Here is a 23,054-nt window from a genome sequence, read left to right on the forward strand (position 1 = left end):
ATAAGCATCCCGGGATGGAGGATATCAAAGGACCATTTTGTTTTACCAAAGAAAAGGACAAACTTTACTGGCGCGGTGGCTCAGTGGTAGAGCGTTCGCCTCTGGTGCTTGGGGTCCCGGGTTCGATCCCAGCCCCCGCCAAGTGAACTTAGTGGTGGACAAACACCGTGCTCGTGGGTTTTCTCGGGGTTCTCCCGTTTCCTCCCACATTCTTCATTCCACCATTTCACTCATCTCTCATTATCACCGTCTCCTTTAGCCTAACCGGCATAACCGTGGGACGTAAAACTCAAAGATTTCATTTCATTTTTGTTTTTGCGCACTCCACACGATGAAGGACGATATGTCTGCTTGGCGCGGGAAAAGACTTACTGTTTCAAGGACGAGAGGACACCGCACTAGATTGTCAAAGTAATGTTTGTTTTGCAACCCCCATATACAAATTAGTGTATATCAAGGGGAAAAAACACTTTCTGAATGCACTTTACAATTTAAGAATTTAATAGTAACCGACGTTTTTCTTAAATTATATTTATATTTATTTATTATTTTTACGAGCACTTAGGAAACGAACGAACATTCTTGAATTGCATTTTAAATTCCTTTACCAGGGAGTGTCATGGAAAATCAACGTCCGGGGCGAGAGTATACTATGGCGCCCCCGTGCATTTGAGTGAGGTCGACAGATTAGCCGCGAAACACCACCATGGTTAGCGTGATGTGAAAGAAAATTTTCAAAAATAAACCCTGCCCTGCTTTTCCTTGATTGTCATCACTTCTTATTACTTTCTTTCCCTTCCATTATATATGTGTGCTGCAATTTCCTAACATGATTAACATTATAGGACCACTTCCTAAAGCAAGAATATAATATAAGTATACAAGGTGTTTCAAAACAACGCCGACAACGTTCGGGAGGTGATTCCTGTTACCAAAATGCGACGAAAAGTATAGACCAACCTGGGTGCACAAATGTTTCCCTTCGGAGTTATGGTATAGGCTTTTGAAAGCAAGAAAAAAATAAAATTTAGAGGTCCTTAGCTCCAAAACTATGGGACCTACCGTAGTCGGGTCAAGACTTCACTTAGGAACTAATATGTGCACTATCGAAAAATATATGTTTCAGAATCCTGCGGTACTCACGCAACAATTTTATAGAGAGAGTTTGGCTATGGGCATATAATTTGAAGTAATCACCAACCACCTTTATAAGAAATCTTGCGGAAGTACCCCAGGATTGTGAAATTTGATAATTGGATATGATACATACTAGTTCCTAAGTGAAGTCTTGACCCGATTACGGTAAGTCCCATAGTTTTGGAGCTATGGACCTTTAAAGTAAATTTGTTCATGTTTTCGGCAGCCTATGATTCCGAAAGGAAGCATTTGTGCACTCAGGTTAGTCTGTGACAGTTGCTATTGTGACCCAATTAATTAGTAAATCATTTATTAGTATATTCTTTAATGCATATTTTGAGACATCATTTTTCTTTTAAAATGAAGAATCTATATTTCTGTTTTCCTTCAAACGCGTATTTTTTTATTTGCTTTCCAACGGTATCCACCCTTTCAGCGGTAAATGAGACACCTCAGCAACGGAACTCTTTAAAAGTCTTTATTCACCACGACCACCCACAGCCAGGAGACACACTCAAGTTCTATTGTAAAGCTAGACAGTTTGTCTAGAAAGAGAATCTTTACAATAGCTATCGTAGAAAAGAGGTATATTCGCAAGCGCATGATAAAACCGAAGGAACCACACCGGCACGATATTGCAAGCTAGAAGTCCATTAGCATATTTTAACATTTTAGGAAGAAAGAAAAGGCAACGTACAAACAACAACCTATTTTGGCAAATTTTAAAATTTTAAAACTGGAATTGGGAGAACATACGTTATTTTTTTAATAGAAAGACGGTTGCAAGATACTAAAAGAAAGGGCAGTTAAGTTTGAGAAGTGACACCGACAACACGTATACAGAGCTCACACACACACACACACACTTTATTAATTATTTTTATCGTGTTGAGCAACTATAGACAATGAAGTGCTAACACACCCAATAGTGCCGCAACGAGTTCACTCATAGAAACACTGATACAGTTAAATCAAATTCCGAACGTTCTCCCAACTATAATCTATTTTGCATTTATATCGACTTATAACAGAGTGCAACTAAAGTTTGATTTGTGACTGTGACCAATTGTGATAATCGTGATTAACATATATACGGATACATTATTTGTTAATCAGTTTACGGATACATAATTTGTTAATCAGTGTATCAGTTGGATTCACCAATATTGGACTTCTATAATCATTTTGACCGAGACAACCTATCAAGAGACGCCGAGACGCCTAGATATGAGGAGGAATTTGGATGCTTCAGTCCGATGATGACGTCCTAAACATCCAGAGAGAGCCAAAGGCCTAAGGAGGAGAGCGTCAGAGATCGGCGGGTGACCATACACATCTCGGGAGTTGAACGGGATGCTGCAGTCACATGAACACAGGAACTTGAGTGTTGTAAGTGGTCATTTCGTGGTGAATAAAAGTGGTAGAGACTATCGAAAACTAAGCTTCAACATGGGAATCCACTGGAAGGTAGGACAAAACCTTTCTATTCAATTTTCAATTTGGAATTTGTTGCCACATTACCGTGGGCGAGCGCATCCTCTTACCTTGGCCAAATTCACTAATGTATCGAAACGAGAATTGAATCGTGGTAATCCGGCCTTGACGGACTGAACAGTTATCTTTTATTATTATTTTTTTTAAAGAAACTATAACTGAAATCGATATTTTAAAATTTATTTGTGATTAACTTTTGTCATTTTAACCATTTATATTCACACAGCTAATTAGTGTTAGATTCTGAAAATTATCTCCTTATATTCTAAATGTTAGCGTTGTTTGCTCATTTAAAGATATTATATGTAGAAAATTGTGTGACATAAAAAGTTAGGTTATTACACGACGAGATTAATGTGTCAGAAAAGCATTACTATTCAAGTATTAATTGGATGAATGATCTTTATGTTTTCATGTATTTCTATCAAAAGATTTTTTTTATTTACATACCCAGAAAGCTCGTAATTGTCAGTTAGAAGACGAGTGTAATCTGTTTGCTAGATATAGGTATTTTTATTTGTATTGACAGGGTGTACCTAAATTGAAAGGCATAGAGTATAATTCTTGCCCTAAGCATGTAAATAGAGAAAAGTATCATTAGAACAAAATTAACTCGTAAATAAGCAACTAAACATAAAAAAAGACATCTGTCTGCGCAAACGCCGCACAGACAGATCTTCATAATTATGAAGTAAAATATTGCGCAAAGTAAAATAAACAAATATAAGGTACCGACATTTAGAAAGGAATATTGGCCAAGTTAAGTATAAACTCTGATATCTATATATGTGTTCTAGTAATCATTGTGTATATATCATATGACTATCTAGTATATGTGTCCAAGTATATATAATTGTTTGTTTTTATATTACAATGTATTTTTCTTATTATTGGATATTATTATTATTTTAGATCTATACATATGTGTTGAGAATTTTCAATTTAAAGTAGACAGTTAAAGTCAAATCAGTGCACTGCTCAAATCAAAGTTTTCACTATCTTTTCATCTTTAATTAATCTAAATAATAGTCATCTTGCTAGCATTCAAAATCATCTAATTTTCCCACCTTCGTCAATGATCTATTTCTCAAGCATACTTTTTTTTTTTACTTTCTCCTTCTGTGCTTGATGAATAAAATATTGTCTTCTGGACTAAATAAATCACACACAAAAGGTTATATCGGAAAGATGAAACAATGATACCATGTACATTTAATTTTTTGGAATATCTAGAATATTCATCTTTAAAAAGTGGAAAATAGAAAATATTGTTTGTAATTTATATAATAAGCAGTTACAAAAGAAAGGTAAACTGCTCACTAAATTCAAATCTTTGTAATTTGAAAGTATTGCCTAAGACCTATTTTTAAACAACGTAAAGAAAATAAGAATCCTTCAGGTTCTTCAGTCAACGTATTCCATATTTCATCTTTATTTTATTTTAGTGACATTTGTCTCAATTTATTTCAACTTAAAATGATCATGTCATTTCATTTTTTTATTGTTGTTCAATTTAAATTTTATTGCAAGTTTGGATAATTAAAAATTTATCACTGTTACTTAAATTTTGTTAAAGTGTCATTTCAAAAACAATTCAGATTTCCCAACCTATTCTAGGCCAATTAGAGAATTTTCGTATATTATTTCGAAACAATTGGGAACCTAGCTTAGCTGACCCTCACAGATAAAGTTAATAGTATTTATAGTAAATTTTATGTTTTACATTTACATAAATTCTTTTAGTCTCATAACTAAATTAACTTATGCAACAATTTTATTTGCTTATCGAAGTGACGGTCAGTACAGCTGTTTCCCAATAAAACTACAATAGTGATTTTATTTCAGCTATGCAGCACGTGACTATCTTTTGAAATATGTTCTAATTAACTACGCACCTATTTTCCTAGCACTCTGGAGTACCGTATGGGGAAAATAGGATTATAAAATTCGAGCCTCGTGCGGTGTAAATCAGGCTTTCATGGATCAACGCATGTACCTTCAGCTTTCTGCTTATTAGGCATGTTATAACTTGCCAGGGCGGCGAGTAAATATGCAAAAACAATTTGCATATTCATAAATAGTATTTGGCGAACCCGAACATAATTTTTACGAAATTATTCAAATAATTTCAGAACCAAGACGGGAAATCAAATTTATCTTGTCACAAATTTGATTCCCCCAGCATTACAAATTCCGCCCCCGAACTAGGACTCGAACACCGTTACAAGTCTATACTTTTTGTCTTATCTTGGTGTCAGGAATCACCTCCCAAAGGTTGTCGGTGTTGTTTTGAAATACTTTGTATACTAGTTTGTGGTGATATGTTGACAAAACTAGTTAAATTAATACATTTATGCCTCTGCCTCTATGTAGTAGAAGTGATTAAATTGCGGGCATCAAAATCTTCATCACTGATAGAAATGAGATATGTTCCCCCTCTCAAGGTATGCGGATGTAAATAGACGAGTGAGGCGCCTTTAGCAAGCTTCTAGGGACGCAAAAGGTATAAATCTAACCTGGTCAAGTTCAATATCAGACTGAAGAATACTACTGTTGCTCTAAAATATTTCAATTATTTTTCCTCTATCTTTTTTTCTTTCCTTCTTTGCTTTTTCCTCCTAAATTTGCGCCTCTTACTTTGGCGCCCGAGGCCGATGCCCCACTCCCCCCACACCGAGAAAAGTCCCTTCTCTGGACAGCGGTATACTATACATATATACGGAATCTATTGCTTACTACAGAAAACACTATGGACCATACGTTATTCATATGCTACATCCGCAATGTGCTTTGATGTTACATCATGCCTTTGCAGGGTGTCTAACATCTAACAGGTTTATGTTTATCGCATGAATATACTTATGTTACATTTCTCAGTAATATGTTATATACATCTCTTTATATGTGCTATCATGTCCGCAGATATTGTTTCATACGGAAAGTACGTATAGGTAGAACACTTCTAAGGAAAATATTATAAAACATGCGTTTTCAGTTATACGCTTGCTGCACGAAGTCCAGAAACTACAGGAATTACGCATGTAACCTACCTTTTCAAGTACGCCACCTACAATTCTTTTCTCAGTACACGGCAGGGTACTGCATTTACCTCCGAAATATTACTGTGGGAGCAATAATACGAAATTATAGGCAAATATATAAATTCACTAGTTGCAATTCAAATGTATAGGCCCTATGCAAAATATTCCTACTAATACCAAGTAGATAATAGTTAACTGTCAAGTTATAGATGCTAGATTTAAGGCAGAAGACACTCACAGTGGGTTCAGTAAATTCAGTTTAACCAAGATTTGTGGAGTTGCACGCATAAGTTGCAATTTCCTCTTGGAACTGTGGTTAATAAAGGCATCTTCGGCGCCTATCCATTATTATTTCAAGTAAATGTGAAATTTAAGCAAATAAATTAATAAAGGAAATAAGTAATATGACAATAAACAGATAAATAAAGTATTGATAGCAAAAGTCAAGAGTGCTACGTAGGTATGTCCATGTGAAACGTATCCTCGAAAAATTCATAAAATTATTTTAAAACTTTATCAGGATGATAGCCTATTATTTACAAATTATTTTTTGGGGTGAAATTAGAATACGATGCGAGAAATATGGTAATATTCTGTACGCTCAAAATTCTACTTAGAACAAAAGCAATAGGTAAAGATTACTTTTTGTGTATTTGTAAGAGTAAATTACACATTTATCATACGTTGTATTAGTTGAAATGAGCCAATTCGCTAGAAACATTTCTTGCGGAATTAACACCCAGTTTTCAAGCTCGTTATCTTCTCTTCACAGGAAAACTGCATCTTTCTCTCTCAAAGAAGAACGACAAACTATGTTTCCCTTCCCATTTCCCCTCAAAAAAACTAAGAAATCTCTCTCTCTCTCTTTTCCATTCGTTCTTTCTTTTCTTCAGACATGTTCTTATCAGTTCTTAACACCCTTGCCATCAATCACTGCTTGCCTCGAAGCTTCTTCCAAAAGACACTGATCGACCCGCAATAAGTTATCGACAGCAGCCCTACGTCTAACGACACAAAAATTTCGCTTAGTTCCTGGTCTGCAACGAAGTCCTCCAAGACAGACAGAACGCTGAGGATTCCGAGAGAGAAGTTTTCCCATCTTCCATCATCCCTAATGAAGACGGATCAGTGATATCTGAAGATAACAAAATCCGATTGGGGCAAATTTCTTATAGTTTTTGTACTTATATATATATATATATATATATATATATATATATATATATATATATATATATATATATATATATATATATATATATATATATATATATATATATATATATATAATCCGGAAACGTTTTAAAGTTTCAATGGCTTGAAGTTGCGGCCTAGGAAAATATCTTTAGGTGTCACAAGGGACTATCAGGGGATTTTGTATTTCTCAGTACTTGTAAGACCTTTCTCCAAATTTCAATATCCAGAAACATAAGCTTACCTAAGAAATGCTAGTAAAGCAAACATATTACCTATTTTGAAATATATTGGCAACATATCGAATACTTATTTTAATAGTTTTGAACTAACTGTGAAATTTCAACCGATTTCTGACAATGCATGGGTATTCTTAAATTAAAATGCAGATTATTACGAGAATTACGGCAGTATTTGGAATGACAATTTATTTACATAAATAAGAATTAAAGTGGCTATAATTGTGATTTAATAACTCTTAAACTACGCGATCGATCTTGACGAAACTTTCAACATAGATGAGGTTCGGATCTAGAATTTTTTTTTTTTTTTTTTTTTTTTTACCATCTCACTTTGACGATGCACGATCGAAAACGACTGATATTAGTGCTGTATCCATAGTTTTCGACTCATTACCGATTACTATTTACGACTGACCGAAATTTTGAATTCTCAACTTTCCGAACTTTTGGGACATGCTTCTAACTGTGTTTTTAATTTCCTCCTTTTTCTCTCATTCGTCGAACTATTCGTTCCGTCCTAAAATTTTGTATTATTTGTGTCTGCCCATTTGCGGTGCTCGAGCGTCGTTTTTCCAAGGTACACGATTTCTTTAAGTTGCACAAGTCGTTTATATATATATATATATATATATATATATATATATATATATATATATAAATAATGAAATTTCATCTTGAGTCGTCTCGTCTGGTTCGGGCTATTGGACCAACTTACAAATATGTGCAAAAATCTTATCTAACTTTTTACATGGAAACATCTTGACTGAGATGTGCGTATAACAAATTCGCAGGAATTATTTTCCACTTCGATTATATTTAATTTGAGTAGACTTCACTATTTTTCTCCTCTTTCACAAAAAGACGCTGAAAAGCCCTTCTGTTTATTTACTTGGGTTCTTGAACGGCCCTTTCTGTGTGTATGAGGTCGTGTGGCTACACGTTTGGCTTAAGCATTGTTATAAGGAACAAAATAAATTTGGCCTTTCTTCCTTGCCGCATCAAGAGGTATACAAGTAAAAAAAAAAAAGTAAAAACAAATCCTTACGTTTGGAAAGGGAAAGAAAATAAAAACTATTTTTTCAGCTCCCTTTGCTTTTTTACGCACAAAATTTAAAATGACATTCACTAAAGTTGTTTTAATCACACGCATAATAAAATCAAATGAATTTTTTTAAAATTAAATACGAAAATGATTATGAGGCAACTGTCACAATACACTAATGCAAAATATTTTGTACAGCTGCTAAGTTGAATTCATCTTCGTGATATTATCTTTAAAATGAATCACAATTATTTAAATCTAGACTGCATATTATGTTCGTAAATCACCAATAGTGGAAAATATTAATGGAAATCTGTTGATTAAAATAAAGTAAATATATATTTTAGCATTGTCGGTATTGAGATTTATTTTATTTTTTTAGGTACATATTTTTGTTTTAGAATATCACGTGTCATAACTTTTACTTTTAACAAACACACTTTATATTTGTAATTACTTAACACTCAATATTGAAATTGTCAGGATTTTTATTTATTTGCTTTATGTTCCTAAAAAATGTGTAAAGCTACAAGTACTGCGGATAGCTTATTTATTTATTTAAACAAATTGAAACTTTCTAATATACATACATATATTCGCACACACACACACACGTGTATATATATATATATATATATATATATATATATATATATATATATATATATATATATATATATATATATATATATATATATATATATATATATATATATACAATGGAAAAAGTAGTTTGTTTTTTGCGCATTACGAGATATGACTTTTAGTATGAGAATGTAAAATTAGAGTCGTGTGAGGAGGTACGTAATAAAGGTGAACAATTTACAGTAAATTGTAAACCTTTACTTGTATTACGATGCAATTAATTTTTTTAATAAAAAAAATGCTTATATACTGGGTGTATCAGACCACACGTCCCAGGCATTTTTCTCGGCTCGTAGTGCACGTAGATACTTAAAACAAAACAAAAAAAAAAAAATGAATGACCAAATTTTATATGGAGAATCAAACCGTGATACTTTCGTATCCACTGGCGTAGCGTAAATATTTCCACGGGGTGTCAACTACAAAATTTCAAATGAAAAGTAGAATCAATTTCAATTTTATTGGAAGTATTATTGAAAAAGAAACAACTTGTATAGAAAAAAAAATTTGGCGTCTACGAGTAGTGATGAGCAAATGTAAGACCAAGATCAAGACCTGGGTGGTCTTGGTCTTGGTCTTGCACATGCAGTCTTGCACTGGAACCTTTGGTCTTGGTCTTGGTCTTGGTCTTGCTGCAAGAGTCTTGCAAATCTTGCTTTTAAGAAATCTTATGGCTTTCGTACGTAAATTTTACTATGGATAAATTCTACAATGTGCCAATAGTAACGAAAATACAATGTACATATGTTTCTAAATGAAATATAGTTTACTTTCGTGTAAGTGTGATGATAGTATGCAACATAGGTGATAACCTTTTTTAAAAAAAAAATGGTTTCCCACGCTTCTCTACTTATAAGATAAATTACAACGTTTTGTAATATATATATATATATATATATATATATATATATATATATATATATATATATATATATGTATATATATATATATATGTTTAACAGATTCAATACCCTACTGATTCCCAAATTGGGGAAAAGCATGAAAGAAAGTCAAAACGGCACATATTCCTGAAATAGCATAAGTTGCTAAATTGTTTTTGCACTCTAAAGGCGTCAGAATTTATTTTTTTTTATTTTATTTTCAACCAAGATTAGCTAATATTTGAATTGAACAAACTTCCAATTAAATATTGAGACTTTATTTTACTGATTCCAATATGTACTCTATAGAACAGGAACATTGACATAACGCAGAAGCGATGAAAAAAAAAATATTGGAGGCTTTCGATAAAAGGGGAGAGTTAGCTGGGTTGGACGGAAAACGAATGAGAAGGTGTTAGAAATAGTAGCAGTAGGGGAGAAAATAATTTTAGATGTAATTAAGAGAAGGAAAAGGAACTGGTCGGGACATTGGCTGAGGAGGAACTTTCTGAGGGACATGCTAGAGAATGTGGTGGAAGAAAAGAGAGGGAGGGGGTAAAGGAGACTGTAGTTGAAGGAAGGTATAAAAACAGAAAATTGCTACGTCTAAGCGAAGAGATTAGATGAGGACCATCGTATATCGAAACTTCCGAGTTGCAACAAGTGACCTGCCAAGAGTCGAACTCCCCAGACAATTGCATTTTTATCTGCCATTTCCTATTTTATTCTAACACTTACTTGGTGGTTCACATATAAATTTCTTATGAATCTTCATTTTTTTTTTCAATCTAACCAAGCCATATTTAGAATTCCTAGCAACAATTGCCAATTCGTGCTGTCAAAAATCTTTGCTAAGTAAAAAATACATATCTTTCGCTTGTTTTATAAACTTGTTATTGACTCCTTTTAATAATCCAATTGCATCTCTTGTGCCCTTTCCTCTCCTGAAAGCGAAGTTTTCCTCCTCAACTTTTTTTCACTTTTTTTTTCTTTCGCACAACCTTGTGTTCAGTATTCGAAGCATTTTTTTTAAATTTGTTTTTGCTGCATGAGATATGAGAGTAATACTTCTATAAATGTCTCATCTCTCTGGGTTAAATTCCTTAGCATCAATATCATGTTCACATTCAGGAAATCTTTTGACCATTCTCCTGCTCCATATATTTCGTTGCAGAATCGGAACAATTCTTTCTTTCCCCTGCCTCCCATGCGTTTTAATTCATAGTCTCGATTATAGCCTTTTCAAATCCATCCCTGAAAACACTGAACCCTTTATCATCCTCTTGTACTTTATTTTATATTTCAACATATACGTCACAAAGCCTAAATCTGTTCTCATATATAGCTCAATTTGCTATATCCATCTTTCTAGGACGTCACGTGTTTTGGTGACTACATTTCCATTCTTGTTTTCTACTGTCGTCGTAATACCCCTTCTTTCCTCCGAACTTCCATAGACTTCATCTCCTTCTATACACGTATAGTTCAATGAGCGACACTTGATGAATTCTGGTTCAGATATATTTCCCCCCTAAATCTCAGTAACATTTGTCCCTTTCACATTGTAGTTAATATCAAAATATAGTTCGATATAATGACTTCTACGTAATATGCGTTCCACTTCTATTATATTATGAATGAGTTCACTAAACTACAAAAAGAAAACCTATTTAAAGTCGAAGATATAATGTCTGATATATACACAAAATACCTTATATACAACACTGGTAGGAGACACATTCTTCATGAGGAACGTGTTTAATTTATGGGAAGATGTTTTGTAATAAATTTTCAATTCAACCTACGGAAGGTGTCAGAAATTTTTCCAATTTCTCGCTTTTAATCTGTTCTTCACAGCTCTTCCCTGCCATTGCTAAAACTCGTAAATATCATGCTCTGTCGAAAGCTAGTGTAAGAACGAATTGAAGGAAAAAGTTTTATGGAGTTTATAAAAGTAATAAAACAAAGTTTGAAGACTTTTCTTGCTCTAAACTGGTTTTTATGGACTATTAAGAATAAAGGACTCTTCTTTGACCACGCCTGTGTCAAATTTTATTTAGATCTGAAGGAAGAATCAATGACAATAGCAAACGGATATAAGTTTTAGACGCACATAGACCTTAACATACTTCAAGAAATATAACATCTGATCACAACATGTTTAAAGTACAATAATAAAAAAAAGGAATAAGTTAAGTGTAAGAATAAGTTAGAGTTCAAGATTTAAGGACTTCGGTATTAAATGTTATAAACTTAATATGTGGATATCTTAATAACATTAATAATAATAATACTAATAATAATAATATTAATAATAATAATAATAATAATCATTATAATCATCATCATATATTAAAGTGATTTACAATAACATATTTACAACATCCAACTTTAATACTATTTCCCAAATGTGATGTTTCGAGAAGTACAATCCACTAACGCACAAAATCTGACACTTCGTTGCAATTTATTGATTTGTGACAAATGTAGATAAAGGATTAGTTTTTTTTTCTTTTTTTTGCAGAAGAAGCAAATAAGAAGAAGTACAATGAACGCTAATTATAACACAATTAATGTATTTATTTGAAATTAGGATGTTGACACTGGGTATACATACAGTAACTGTAAGAAATCGTACAAAGCAAATAATAAATTTATCCGATGACTTAAACATATCATTCAATGAATTCCTCTGAATGAATTCCTTCCTTCGTACATAATTATCCTCACCTCATTCTCCTGACCTCTTTGGGTAGAAACTATGCATACAGTCACTACTAGAATACACTACAAATAGTCACTATTTTATAGAAACTTATGTTCTTAGACTGTTATTTTTTTATATAACTTTTAATAAAAAGACGGTATAGCATAAGTCAAAAAAGGTTGGATACTACTGTTCTAGAGAACACAAATTAGTACTTAGTTAATTACTCATTTTTGAGACTATTTTGCCTTGCTCGTCATTTATTCAATTAAATTGTAATTGAATTGAATACTCATTCATTTTAAAATATATCAATAGAATATATCACTAAAATAAATATGCTTCTATTTAAAATAAGTGTTTTTTTTTTATTTCTAAGTAGTAAATAATTACGCAGAGTAAATTTTTAGGATTAATTTTTACTATCGCACCAAATATGAAATGTGAGCAACACAGGCTACCACCACAATATAAATGCTGCTAAAAATATGTTTTGTGGAGAAGATACTGTGATTGGTGTATGCACCAGATTTATACAAGTTTAACACATGCTTTTTTAATTACACTTAAGTGCAGTTATCATTGTTGTTCAATTTGAAATAATTATACTGAATACTAATATAACATACAGCCGTTAACTTATATATATATATATATATATATATATATATATATATATATATATATATTGGCGGATCCAGGATATGATCAAGGGAGGGGCTAAACCATAGTTTGCCGCTTTATCCAGTATACCTGAGAGTCAAGGGGGGCTTTAGTCCTTATATCCCCCCTGGATCCGCTTCTGTATTTTCTGAGCTATCCATAGCGACAACAATGTGAAATCAAAAACATAAAATGTAATATATGTACTAACCTCTACGTTTAAAATGAGCATAACTTGTACCTAACAAGCGCAATGCGGCAAATATCCCTCGTAGAATATGTTAGGCCTATAGTTTTTATTTTCATTGTGTTCTCTTTCCACACACACACACACAAATGATTTTTCACTCTCAAATGTGCAATATTTATTATATTTGGAGTAAGCATACAAGAACATGTAATATTGTATTTTAGTACGAGTTGATGGCGCTTTTGTAATGAAAAGTCAGTCAATTAATACCAAAAGCTGTTTCACGCAATGTGACACCACCGCAATGTATTTTGAGCGCTTGTGGTATGGCCGTTTTGAGAACCGCTGGAAAAATGCTTCTAACTCTAGCAGGCATCTCAAAAGATCATGTTTATTTTTCGATGATATTCTTATCCTTAATATTAATTAACATTACTAAATTATCAATGTATTAACACATAAACTCGTATATGAAAGCACATAAAAAATATTGATATACCTCATGACGTGGTTGAAATTGAATTCCTTTTACCATAAATTCAATATGACACTCAAAATATGTTAATATACTATATATTACTGCTAGTTTTTCTTGGAAAGAACACAGCAAGATTTGGTGATTCTTCAACGGTCATAGGTAAAGGAAAAAAAAATGCTTGGTGAAGAAAATATGTATTCTTGCTTTTAGAAAGTTACTCTTTGCTCATAATACTACAATTATTGATTTTTAGTAAACATGACTTATAATTTTTCCAATTGTGTTATCTAATTTCATTATGAACAAGGAATATTTATTATCATATTTTAAGTGCAAGAACTAACAATTCGATTTGTAGTCATAAATAAAGCATAATATTGAATTTTCTGCAAGAAATACTTTTTTTTTTTTTTGTACGGAGTGCACACCAAAAGTACGTGCCGTTTTGTTAATCAACATTTTCTTTTTAACATTTCAGGAAAACAAGTGCGGCGTCGGATAACTCCAACCTTCCTATAAGCATTTTTTTTAACTTGATGGCAGCAGTTGAGTCACGGTGTCTGAATGAGTAAAACATTTTTCTGATACTGCCTTCGAACCAGTGGCGAAGCGTACTATGAGGCTCTGAGGCCGGGTCTACCTTATTTTCTACCGTATATTTCTTTATCTTTGGTTATTTATAAAATAAAGTCGGTAGTTCAACATTCCGTTTTTTGTATAACAAAATAGTGGGTTGGAAACACTTGGAGACCCTTTCGTCTGAGCCTCACCAGCTTACTAGGCAGGCTTACGGGCCATGCTATCCAGGGAGCGAAGCTATTATCGCTGCGGATTGCACGCAATGTTGGGAAGGCGCGAAACGCCTCTGGGAGTTTAGTTTTAACGTTCAAGGCAGCTTTTAATGCTAATATGTTATAAAACGATTTCCTTAACACAGAGTAAGAAGTTTCTGTGTAGAATTATGCATTTCTATTAGTAATAACTTGCTTAATTTAGATATAAACTCTCAGGAGATATTCAGAGTAGCTGTTTTCTTTTCTTACATGGGACCTGGTCTATAATAGCTTGTAGAATATACGTCTGATACATTAGTATATGTATAATTTTACCAAACGCTTCCGTACATGATAAAATAGTAATATTTGTGTGTAATTTTCGTTGAATTTTCCATTTCATAGAATCAGTGGGGTATTTAGGATTTTGTTTCGGTGGGCATTGTTTGTTTCGGGAGTGGCTTTGCTAACTTTATCCCTGGAAATGTGGAAATTCTGTAATATATATAAACCAATAAAAAGTTGCGATAAAATTTCGGTGAGTGCTTAATCCCGGAAGCCATCCCCTGAACATGTCACTGCAAAGAATACAATATTAAATGTCTTGCGTTGATTCAAATGAAGTTCTTTCTGAACATTTCTAGTGAAGTCATTATCATGTGATGCATTAATTAAATGGAGTATTGCATTAACTTTAAAGTGAGAGATGCAAGTAACAAGCGCTTACCCAAAAATTCGTCACCTAACTGTAAAAATGCGCTTTCTTCTTCTCTCTCTCCATTTCCAAATATGCAGGAAATGAAAACAGCAAGTGAGGAGGAAAGTCCCCTAATCCCCCTGCAAATCCCACACAGAAGAAAATATAACTGCACTTCAAAATATTTGTAGTGGAGCTAAATGAGAATATTCCATTAATATATATTGCGTGTTTTCCTCTTGCAAATATTTGTTGAGTAATAATAATAATAATAATAATAATAATAATAATAATAATAATAATAATAATAATAATAATAATAATAATAATATAGGCTGATTTCCCTCTACTTTTACTTCTATAAATATCCAGTCTAATTAAACAGCAACAACAAACTACTATGTAAACATGCACATAAATTTATCTCTAAACAGTGTTAGAAATACAGCTAAGAAAGTTCTTTAAAATAAATAGATTTGGTACAGTACCTTTTTGTTTAACTTAATAAGGAAAATAGAATTCTGACTATATTTTGAACATTTTATGATACATTAAATGTTATTTGTGTTATTAATTAATCGGGCCTACCGTACTTGTGGAATTACGCGTCGTCACTGCTTAGGACATGAAATTTTTGGTTAAAAATAACGAATAATTGTGAAATTTCTCACTACAGCTGCACATTGTACAGCCAATATCCACAGCTAATTGGAAGGTGTGTGTGGTTGTAGTACTCTTGCGGTAAACGCTTTTAGGAGGTGGGCGCGTGAATTCAAAACAGGTTAATGAATGTGAAAGATTAGCAGAGGTATAGAGGCAAAAAAGAAAAAAAAATGACGCTAACATTGCCTGTTTTTAAATATTAATAATTGAAGATAGGTGTGTCATCATCATGCAGGATATTTGTGATACACTGGGTCTAACAACGGAAACAGTTGAACGAATAATTACAAACGAACTGGACCTAAGGAAAATTTCTTCTCGTTGGGTTCCACGAAATCTTAATTACAATCAAAAAGAAGTAATGATTAGATCAAGTGTTGAAAATTTGGCACGGTTCAAAAAAGAGGAACACCATTTCTTGTAAAGCGTTGTGACAATGGATGAATTACAAATTCAATTATTCTACCTCAGAACATAAAAAAAAAGTCATTGATTTAGTGCAAACACATAGTTTCGCCACGCCAAAATAAAACCAAAAGAAAAAGGCATGGTGGCATCCAATGAGGAGATGATTTAAGTTATATTTTTGGATTCCCAGGAAGTGATATTCTACAATCCTGTTCCGAAAGGTCATACAATTATGGATCAGTACTTTTGTATACTTTCAGACACAAAATTTTGTTAAAATTGACTGAGAAATAATCACAAACGACAAATAAAAATAAAAAAACATCTCCACGTGGGTAGTGCACCGTCACACCGTGCTAATGTTGTGACCTTACTCTTGCTTGGCCATGATATTGAATTTCTTCCACATCCATACTACTCATCAGACTTAGCCCCGAATTATTTCTAGTTGTTCCCAGACCTCAAGAATTTTCTTCGTGAACGCCATTTTTGCAGCAGATAATCCCAGGGGATTGTTATTTTCCCGTATCTGAAATATATCTCCAAAGATGATTATACCAATGCTACACAAAATGTACGGAGCGATGGTAACTGTGTATCAATAAAGAGGGATAATTTGTTAAGAAATAGACACGGATTTGTTTCCCGGTATTTTCTTCTTCTTGGGAATTAGAACAAAACGGTACGCACTTTTTGGTGTGTACCTCGTAGATACGTGGAAGTACACCTATATATCAATATACACTAAATGAGAAAGAGTTTATACAGTTGTTTTCATTTATTTTCGACCTTCTAGCAAATCTAAATACTGAAGTCTTCTGAAATTTGACGAAATAGTTATTGAAATCTTTTCCGCTATTTACTCACTTTAAAAAAAAAAAGAAAGATAAAGGAAAAGAAAAGAAACGAGTCACTTGTTAAATAGGTGTTCTTAGCTTAAACTTACGATTAAAGTAGATGTAGAATGTTTCTTCACCTTGCACTATGCCTCAACGGAATACAGCAGAAATTCTGTTTTACCCCACTAAAGCTACTTGATATATCCTTTTGTTGAAGAGTCACAAAGGATGCTTTATCTATTTTCTTTTCAAGACAGAGCTGCGTTGTGAAAACGTGGCAAAAATCCCAAGTAGATCTTACTGTTTCACAAAATAAGAACCGTTTTGTTTGCAGGACACAGCGAGCGAACTCAGGCGCTTGATGCAGTTCTAGATGGATGGGTGGAGAAGAATTGGATGGGGGTAAGTCAAAGTAGAAGGATGTTGTTTCTCGGATAGCTGACGGTCTGCAAGGAGCATGCTTCTATACGAAGAACCGATCCTGTCCTATTAGAATTCATAGCATCTACTTCCAGACTTCGGTCTGGTATACTCGCTCAGGAGTTAAAATGAGGATATAGAGAAAAAGAAAGGAAACAGGAACGTAAGAAGAAGGGGAACAAATAGGGTATTTCTACTTGAATTCAAAGGATAAAAGATGATAATGTATATGTATTTATAAATGTTTCGTGTTCCGGTTCCTACGAACAGGAAGTATCAATCACACTTATGAATCCATCAAAAGAAGTTTAATAGAATTTATTTTCAAAACGTTTGGTGTTTAATACTTCTTGAAAGCCTTCATTTAAATATCCCGACATTCTCTAACTCCTACTTGTAGAATAGCAAACTAACTAACTAACTAACTAACTCTATGGCCTATGGAACCCGGAGGTTCAGTGCCGCGTTCACAAAAGCTCTCCACTGACTTCTATCCTTAGCTAATTGGATCCAGTTTCTACTTTGTATTCCTATCTCTGCGAGATCCATCTTAATATTATCCTCCCATCTGCGCCTAGGTCTTCCTAATGGTCGTTTTCCTATGGGTCTACCAGTCAGGACTTTGAAAGCGTTTCTACTTTCTTCCATTCTAGCTACATGACCTGCCCACCTAAGCCTCCTAGACTTGACGACCCTAATAATGTTGGGTAAACCGTATAAACTATGTAGTTCCTCGTTATGAAGCTTCCGCCATTCCCCATTCTCGTTCCTCTTGGGTCCGAATATTCTTCTCAGGATCCTGTTCTCAAATACTTTCAGTCTATGTCCTTCCCTCAGAGTAAGCGACCATGTTTCGCAACCCTACAGAACAACAGGCATGATTATCGTTTTATATATTTTAAGCTTCAAATTCCTCGACAGAATTCGCGACGACAAGAGATTTTGAACCGAATAGTAACACGAATTCCCTGCTTTTAGACGACATTTAATTTCTTCGTGAATATGATTTTCGTCTGTTAATATTGATCCTAAATATTTGAAAGTATCCACTTTATCAAAAGTATTATTTAATATTTTAACGCCTCCACAATTTGCCGTATTACGGTCCCGACGCACTTCCATGTATTTAGTTTTCTCTGCATTTACTTCTAAACCCATGTCCCTGCAAGCGTTTAATAAGATCTCTGCATTTATTTCTACTGTTCTCCTATCATCCCCTATTAAATTTACATCATCAGCATATGCCATAACCTGGTGAATACCGTTCAACTCTAGGCCCTGGTTGCTATCTTTGATTTCCCTTATGGCGTATTCCAGCACAAAGTTAAATAATAATGGCGACAACGCATCTCCTTGTTTCAGGCCATTTTCGACGTGGAAGCTCGTGGACAAGAATTTTCCTACCCGGACTTTACTTTGGGATTCACTTAAACATATCTTAATTAATCTAATTAGCTTTCTCGGTATTCCAAGCTCTGTAAGAACGTTGTATAATGTTTCTCTCCTAACCGAGTCGTAAGCCTTTCTAAAATCAATAAATAGTTGATGTACCGGGGTATTGTATTCCCACTTCTTTTCGAGTATTTGGCGAATGGTAAATATTTGGTCGATAGTCGATCGATTTCGTCTAAATCCGCACTGATAATCTCCAATAATTTCATCTGCGTATGGGGTCAATCTTGCTAACAGAATATTTGAAAGGATTTTATAGGATGTTGACAGAAGAGAAATGCCTCGATAATTATTACAGTCAGTTTTGTCGCCTTTCTTGTGAATTGGAACAATGATTGACTCTTTCCACTCTTGTGGCAATTCTTCCTTGTTCCAGATAAGGAGAATGAGTTTGTGTATCTTGTTCCACAATTTTTCGCCTCCAGCTAAAATTAACTCAGCCGGAATTTCATCTACACCCGGAGATTTGTGTTTCTTTAATTTCTTTATAGCGGCTTCCACTTCTATTCGATTGGGTTCTGGAATATACGGTTCTGCGGTGTGTATCTCCTTTTCTCCACGCACATTAGTTTTTGGCTGCGTGTTCAGCAAATCGTCAAAGAAATCTTTCCATCTATTTAAGAGGCTACCCGTATCAGTGAGAACTGTTCCGTCAGATTTCTTTAATATATAAGCACGAGGTTGATAGCCTTTCTTAAATTCGCTGATCCCCTTATACATGTCCCGAATATTTTTATTTTTACTATTATCTTCAAGTTCCTTAATTTTAGCTTTCAAAAAATCCCGTTTCTTTGTTCTAAAAGTTTTGGAAGTTTCCCGCCTGATATCTGCGAAATTTTGTGTAGTTATTTCATTCGGATTTTGTAGCCACCGTAATTTTGCCTGTTTTCTCTTCTCTACTAGTTTAATGCATTCTTGGTCGAACCATGGTTTGTTCCTACGTATTTCCGCGTGTCCCAGTTTTTCTATTGCTGAACTTTTAATGCTATCTCTAATTTCAATCCAAGTATCCTCAACACTAGTGCACTCCGAGTCTTCTAAAACCGAGAATCTATTCGAAACTTCAATCTGGTATTCCTCTCTTACCTGGCTCTCTTCTAATTTCTTTAAATTAAATCTCTCCGTTTTCGGACATTGAGTATTACCTTTATTCAACGATAATCTCTCCCGTATTATCGCTGCTACCAGGTAGTGATCAGTGTCACAATCAGCCCCTCTAAACGACCGGACGTCAATTATGCTAGATTGTCTTCTTCTATCTACTAAAACGTGATCAATTTGATTATGTGTTTTTCCGCCCCTGGTGATGTCCAAGTGTATTTATGAACGTCGCGATGTGGGAATTTTGTACTCTTCACGATTAGATTTTTGGATGTTGCAAAGTTCACGAGTCTAACACCGTTGTCATTACTTTCCTTATGCAAACTTTCGTTCCCTATGATCGGTTTGAAAATATCCTCTCGTCCTACCTTCGCATTGAAATCCCCTAATAGAATCTTCATATGGTATCGCGGAAGTTGGTCAAATATCCGTTCCACTTCTTCGTAAAAACTATCTTTTATATCGTCACCCTTATCTTCAGTTGGAGCATGTACATTTAAAACAATAATATCACACCACCGTCCCTTAAGAGTAATAAAAGAAAGTCTGTCAGTAACAAATTCAACCCGTTTAATTGCTGGTAATATTCGTTTGTGAACGAAAAACCCTGTTCCTAACTGGTGATTTTTATTTCCTTCCCCGTAAAAGAACGTAAAATTTCCGGAATTCTCAGATCCCTTTCCTTCCCACCTAACTTCCTGAACTCCTACTAAGTCCATCCTGTATTTCTCTAACTCACTCGTTACAGATTTTAACGCGCCTGCCCTATAAAGACTTCTAATATTCCATGTTCCAAATCTCATGTCCATTTTCTTTTGCTGATGTCGTGCCAAGTTATCAGTCCTTGTCCGAGGCTTTTGTGAATGTTTCTGAACAAGTACCTTTTTTTACAGGATGAGGGTGTTAGCCTTACCCAAACCCCCAAGCTGGAGGACCACTCCTAGTCGTCTGTCCGCGACTGCTTATTCAGTATATTCGCAGCTAACCTCTATATCTAGAGGCCTTCTCCTCGATCCGCAACCTGAGGACGCGCCATGCCGTCGTGACAGGAACCCACGTTACACGGTAGAATAGCAAACAATATATCAAAATGTAAGAAACAGATAATACTGGAGCTCTCAGTTGGAAATACTGTAGAAGCATCAGAATTACTGTATTGCTGAAGATGGAAGTAGTCTGTATAGTACTAGCGGAGTTATGATAACCGTGATAGGTTGTTAAGATCTTAAACAGTTTGACTACGAAAATTTATTGACAAAAATGATAGTTTTCCACTTTCTACCTGGCCAATTTTCCTGTATTTTTGCAGGTAATAATTAATAATTCCTGAATGGGCAACGCATTTGCTTTTACCGGAAAAGAGGCACGTTCGATTTTCAAGACGAATGCACATGTTTGGAAGTCTACTGAGCTGTTTAAAGCCAAAGTTAACATGTTCGGTTGTGGGAAATTAGCCTTTATGGAAATAGTGGTATCTTGATATGAACTGTTGCTACAGGTATTTGCATATAAGAGCTTCACATGACCGTTGTGTCCGTTGCTACACTTAATTTCTTTTGGCATATGATTCGGCGTGAAATACTTGTATTTCGTTCTTAAAGTCAGAGATCGGTGAAAATGTAGTTGGTTCAGTTTGTTTTCAAACAGCTCAAATAATCACAAGCATTCAGGACAGGCTCTATCATATGTGCAACATGTGTCTTTGCACGGGAAAGTGTCGAGGGGTGGAAAAATCGTTCATAACTATATTATTTAAAATAAATATTTCTTGTTGGAAACAGACTTCATGATGATGATAGTTAAATTTACTAAGATGATCTTCTATTAGAACGCTACATTCATAATTCATGTTTAGGTCGCATTAGTTTAAGGTTACTTTGATTGTGCTAAAGCAAATGGCGAAACAAATCCCTGTATGCATTACTTGATATTGTTGTCAATCTGTACAAGAACTCAATTTTCGACCAATAGCGAACACCAGTTCCATTTAGTTAGTTATCACAGTTTTGATATGAAAACTAGTTTTTCCTTTGTCACAAACAAGTCTTATTTATCTTTTTTAACATGCGTAGGAGGAAAAAGAAGAAATAAAAGAGCTAGTTGTACTCAGTGGTAAAAATAAATCTTAAAAGATAGGCGGACGCATGAAATCAAGCCGTCCCCCGTGCTATCTTTGCCCATTGCATTTTTTTAGAAAGCGGGGGGACGCCACATATATGTTCTGGAAGTGGGGGACGACGTCTCCCCGCGTTCCCCCTCACTATTACTCCTGGTTGTACTAGAATTGTGAACTGATTTATTGAGATTGAAGCTCGATTTTGAATTCTATAAAAAGGATTACCATTTTTTCTCTGCTGGTGTGTTTGCTTTATCTTTCACTAACATAATATACTATTATTTAAAGTAATAATAGACACAACAATATTGTATTTGCAGTGTTTGGGCATTTCTGAGTGCGAGTGGTACTTCCCTCTCGTTCGTTGTTCATGATAACGTAGCATACTTAAAATCGTGGCTTTTAAGATTTGTTCTTTCCGGAGAAGGGGGAGACAAATTGTGTCATTGCACGAGTCGGTAAATAGCCTAGAGTTGGTCCTACAAGCATTGATGAACCATCCAAAGTAGATTTGATTATTTTTGTCCATGAGTTATTATTTCATATCCACGTAAAACAGTAAAACAAATAAACTCTTGCAAATACAGTAAATATGATCACGCAACACTTAAATATATGGGCTATATGTTTCCACCGTTATCTGTTACGACACTAATTGACTGAATGCATTAATGAACTAGAACATAATAATTGTTCTGCCTGTATATCGTAAAATAATAATAATAATAATAATAATAATAATAATAATAATAATAATAATAATAATAATAATAATAATAATAATAATAAAACTCATGCTTTCTTATATGTGATATGCGGGGTAACCACAGTGAATACCACCATCAACCGTTAAGATGTTAATGGATTTACT

This window comes from Thermobia domestica, chromosome 6 (assembly GCF_964235325.1).
Source record: "Thermobia domestica chromosome 6, izTheDome1.hap1.1, whole genome shotgun sequence".
Taxonomy (NCBI): Eukaryota; Metazoa; Arthropoda; class Insecta; order Zygentoma; family Lepismatidae; genus Thermobia; species Thermobia domestica.